Source organism: Ostrea edulis, chromosome 2 (assembly GCF_947568905.1).
Source record: "Ostrea edulis chromosome 2, xbOstEdul1.1, whole genome shotgun sequence".
NCBI lineage: Eukaryota > Metazoa > Mollusca > Bivalvia > Ostreida > Ostreidae > Ostrea > Ostrea edulis.
This window is the reverse complement of record NC_079165.1, coordinates 38,730,313-38,736,344: the sequence shown is the minus strand read 5'-3', so window position 1 is coordinate 38,736,344 and position 6,032 is coordinate 38,730,313.

The following is a 6,032-nucleotide window of genomic DNA, read 5'->3' as shown; positions in this document are numbered from 1 at the left end:
GCCGAGGAAACTTGTGTTGACAAAAAGCTTTTATTACCATTTCAAAGTTGAAAGAGTAAATATATACATGTAATAAAATGATTTTTAAGTCTCTGGAGTTACTTAGGTGACTTATTGCAGCTTCCGTCGTCATGCGTTAACAACTGAGCATTTTTAACTTCTTTATAACTTTTCAAATTTGTAAATTCACAACCCCAGGGTTCTACACGTCTCTAGGGTGGGTCCAAAATAGTCATATAGTGTTAATATAACGTATAGTATTCAAAGTCTTTCATCAGTATATGCACTTTCGGGGGCATTTGTGTTTTAAGACTACATCTTGTTTTATACTCCTGCTGAATATTAGAATTTAGCTTAGATACGCATGACAGGAAAATTAGTATCGATTTCATAGTACTTGAGGCTAGTGATACTTTAACTAATGCTCTCATGACCAATAAGGTCTGTAAGCCTCTTTTTGTGAGATCGTTTTGATACCCCCTATTGGCACCAAGTCACAATATTTGTATCTTTGAAAGTCATGAGAATAATTATGGCGACACTTGAAAGTTGTTGGATGCCTTGTTCTTGCCATTTGGAAGGGGCTGAATTTCAGCATTTTCCTACTACTGGGGTACGTGTAAATTTATAGCCCTGGAAATGCGATATCGTAAACTTGGATGCGATCAGCAACGGGGTATGTTTTTTCTCTGTATACCTTGAACATGGGATGAGAGATGATTTATGTTCTGTTTTATTTGAATTTTCCATTTATATTTTCTCTGAAACGTAGCATGCGACTAATATCAAAGTGAAGTTTCGTACTATTACTTTATGAAAAAGAATATTTCAAATGCGTAAGTCAATTTTCATTGTCATAATGAAACAATTGCTCTAATCCTAGGTTGTGTATCAAACATGTACCCCGCTACTTTCACCCAAGCTGTCCTTGCCATTACCCCTCCACCAATGGGAACCCACAAAGCCAACAGCAACAAACCCATCATGTTCGTTACAACGGGAAGTATCTCGGTCTGAGAGGGAACACTCATCCCAAGAACACTGACCAAGCCCACATATGCACATGTGAGGGGCCATCCCCATTCGACACAACACAACCACCAGCAGACCAGCACACAGTGATACATTTGTCAGGTGTCTTGGGGACAGACTCCATAGAGAACTAATAGGTCACTGCTTCAACCATGGCAGGGGCATCTGTAATTATTAGAATGTGCCCCTTGGCAAAAGTCTCTAGCACCACCATCGAAGCCTGCAAGCTTTCATTCTCGCATGGAATAGCCATATAGACCTCATCACAAACCTCAGCACATGCATCGATCCCCGCCTGGAACAATCCATGCTCGCCAATACGACACTCGAATGCATCCCCCCCCCCCCCACCGACTCGTCCTCTACATCCAAGAACTGGCCAATCACTGGATGCCACATCAGAGCCTGTGCAACCTCCATACCCTGCTGTCGACCACTACTGGTCCGACCATTCAAACCGGAGCCCCTAAGGGTTTACGGAGCACTTGCTCAGAACTATTTCGAGCCCCTGTCCCTGAAATGTCGACAGCAAAAGTAACGGAATGCCCAGAGTTACCCTGAGAAGTCATATCACTATGGCAACCGACAATACCCCCGGTGTCTTCCAGCCAACCACACAATTTCTCACCTGTGCCTGGTAGCACCCCGGTCTGTGTCGACCCCGTGTCCCTGACCCTTAAATCATTCCGGGCCATCTGAACATCTACACCTGTCTACCAAAGACCTTCATTTCCTACCCGTGTCACACAACTATTCTTCTTCATTGGCATCTCAACTTCATGACATACACGGTTAACTGCCGACCCTGCTGCATCGGAGCTACCTAAGGGTTTACGGAACACTTGCCTCGACCTACTTCGAGCCTCGGTTAATGGAGACGAACTAACCGACACACGCTGACTAAACAACTCGGAAAGGACCATCCCTACATGTACCACCAACCCTACAATCTTCTGTATGTACATGCTAAACCAGTGGATATCTATGATGTGTTATCACCCGTCTGACTCGCGAGCGACCCCTGTCTGCATTGCCCATATGCTCAATGGGCACATCACTCGTCTGGAACCCAAACAACTGTGACGCACCGATACCTGAATGATCCTGGAAGATATACTGTCGATACGGGCCCGGAGGAACTTCCGGTTGTGTGGGTAGGCACATGCTGGAAGGAGTAAGGTTGTGTTATAAATGCCTTTATTTTCCCTCCACCAATACTCGTAGGGCTAATAGGTGTTCCCCCAAGGTACCACCCCTCTACTGGAGAGGGATCTCGGACATGGCGCACCCACCATGCTAAGACAACTAACCCGTGCGTCCGGTAGTCTGTTTATCTTGGTCCCCTGATCCTGGCCCGAAGCCACATTAGAATTAATCCCCTCAAGCTGGTCATTCTTGTCCATTTCAAGTGACTTCGCATTCCACCCTTGAGTACCCGTCAAGTAACCCCACATGACGTCACCCCAAATACCCCTGCCACCCGGCGATCGACCCCGCATCCCCCACCTGGGTACCCGCCAAGTTCCCCTGCATGACTGCCTTATCATCCGGGTTGCCTCCGCCACCTTACCATCTAAGACTATCTCCACCAGAATAACATGCCACTAGAATCACTGCCTAGCCACAAACCAACACAAAATCTTAAACGAAACAAAGCCTCTGCACATATAACATCTGAAATAATTTAGAAAAATATCGATATATGAAGAAGAAAAATTGCAAATCTACTTACAATGTACAAATATCAAGGTCAAGGTTAAATTTTAACTGTCTAACAGATTTACGCCAATTCAACTAGGACTACATTCAATTTGTAATACTGTGATTTATAATATATCGCCATGGATTCGGATATACAATTTGATGTTGGCTTGCCTATTGCATATCTGACAATATGCACGAGTGGCCCCCAACTTGAATGCTGTCAGCCATCCCGAAAATCGGGAATTTCTCTCCCATTGGTCCAAATACCAACACAACAGTGTTCTCTCACTCCTTTTTTGTGGTGTAATTCTCATCGTTGTCGTTCATGTTTATGTACAGAATATGGCAATTTGAAATCCATCTTCCCGATTTACTTTCAAACACGTTCTCATTGAACACAGGTAGATCAGGTAAATTACACCACACATACCAACATGCAACACAGGTAATCGACCATGGTTATTTGTTCCGATTTCATATCGTCTAGCCTTAAAGGATTCAAGTTGGAAATCGGGATCTCTTAGTTCTACAATTCGGGGAATATTTTGACAAAGTCGGGATTTCTGTACCCCCCCCCCCCCCTGCTTTCCAGATCGGGGAAGCGGGAAAGGCTTTAGTCGGGAGAATCCTATCTACATCGGGATGGTTGACATATAGACCTGTAAAAATGCAACAGGCATGGTTGCGACGATGCCGATCTTTTCGTGGAGCAAAGGGCGATCACTTCGAATGTGCTTCCAACGTTGATTCAGAAAAAAAGTATTGCGCCTTTGTTGATTATCGTAAAGCTGTTGATCCTTTAAAGAGAACTATGCTACGTACATCTATTGATAACAAAATACTGATTGTTAATCAAAATCTGTAAAGATTGCCAAGTGCTGTGTTAGGGGTGGTTCAATTTGTTCACATCACATATTGGAGTTAGACAGGGTGAAAATCTATCACCCCTAATATTTTTCATATATCGCAATGATCTGGTTGATTTTATGTCGCATTCTTATAGTGGCCTCACTGATATTTGTAATATTGTACATTTGGTGTTTGATGACTCAGAAAGTGAAGTATATTTTAAGTTATATATATTGTTATATGCTGACGGCACTGTAATATCAGCTGAAGCTGCAGAAGAACTACAATCTTCTTTGAATGCAATGTATTTGTATTGTCAGACTTGGAATTTGAAGGTCAATGCTGAAAAAACCAAAGTTGTCATTTTTTTGTGAGAATCGTAATGTGGAAAATATTAGATTTAATTTTGATGGTTGATGATTTTCAATATTTAGGTATTAAATTTTCTAGAAAGGGTTGTTTTGATTCCAACAAAGACAGACTTGTACATCAAGAAGGAAAACCATGTCCTATGTATTACGTAAATCTAGAAAATTGTGTTTACCTATAGATATATTACGATTGTTTGATTCAATGATTGCTCCTATCTTGTGTATGGAGCAGAAGTGTGGGGTTGTGAAGATAACAATATCATTGAAAGATGGCATCTTGAATTTTGTAACTACATACTTTGACGTTAAAAAATGTACACCGACATGTATAATATATGGGGAATTGGTAGAATACCCATGTATATTCCTTTTAGTACAAGAATGATTGATTTTGGGGGACGCATTGTAAATGGTAAACATGAAAAAATCTCATACTTTGTACAGCGTTTTATTTAAGCTAGATAAAGGAAATGTGTATCACTCAGAGTGGTTAAACTGTATAAAAGATATCAGAATTAGGACTGGTAATATCCATATTTGAAATGATCAACATGTTGATGTTAATTTTCATTTATCTAAAAAGGTTAAACAGTCTGTGTATGACTCTTTTTGTTGAAACCTGGAAAGATCAAGTACATAACTCGTCTAAATGTTCTAATTATAGGATATATTTAAGACATATCTATTAGGTGCTATATGTGTATGACAACTTTTGGTTTTGAAAATTATTTAACTATACTACCACAAGATTTACTGTATAGCTTTTGTTGCTTTGAATGTAGTAGCCATTGAAACTGGCAGGTTTTTGAGTATATGTATTGATAGATCTGAACAAATAATTATGTACTCTTTCTAATTAAAAAAAATGAATTAGGTGATGAATTCCATTATCAATTCAACTGTACTTATTCTATTCCAGAAAGATGTAGAGTCTTGCCAAAACGCTTAACTGATTGTCCAAATACTATTAGTTATAACGAATTAATGAATTGTGAAGACAAATATACTATGATAAAAAGATTATCGAAAATGCAGATCTAATAATAGCAATAATAATCGTAAAATGATACTATACTGTAGAAATATGAAACATACAGAATTATTTAATAATATAATGTAAAGGTCAAATGATAGAAATTTTGAGGCACTTTTTTTGTCCGGACCATATTTGTTTTGTCTTTTGACATAGGCCTTTGATATTTCAACATTTGGTATGTTGTTAAGTTTAATTTACTATCATATGTTCACAACACTGTTCCTTGTTTGAAGCACATATACATATAGGTGACTGTTATGTACCGTAACTCTTAATTTTCCACTTTAAAGATGATCCCTAAAATGTATTTTAAAAAACTATGGAAAATAGAGTTTTAGTTTTAGTAAGCTAAACAACTCTTCTTAGTTACAATTTGTAAAGATGCCAATGGCAAAAACATTGAAAATGTAAATATTTACTAATATTAGCAGTGGCGGATCCAGGGTTTGTTAGGAGGGAATGGGATTTTGAGGTTATTCTAGCTATACTTTATGTATAATAAAACCAATAAATAACAACAAACAATTGATCTCTATGCACTTGTTTGTGAGCATAATGTCAAATCTAATATTTTTGCTGTTGTTCTACCATTTATTTATTTATTTTTTGGTCACAAGTGGGGATACTCTAAATCTATTTCTGAATAGAATAAATATAAGATATAAATTTCAGTTTAGAAAATACATGAGGGTATGAACTGTGACGCTTCACGCCGGCATGCTTTACAGGAAGCGTTAACGCTGTCGCAGTTCATGCCCTCATGTATTCCTAGAAATAAAATTTATTTCTTAAATATCTGTTTTTGACATATGTATTCTTCAATACAAGCCAGCGTTTTGATCAATTCATAAATATGGCGTGACAAGCACCGAAATGTTTCTAGTTATATTACCTTGACAACCCAACCTAACAATTATTCAGAACTTCCCAATCAAGTCATCCAATAATCACACATCAAAAAAAGAGAAGGATAATAATTCGATTTCTGTATATGGCTTTAGGGTATGTAAAGTTTCACTCAGAGATTAGAATTCATTAAT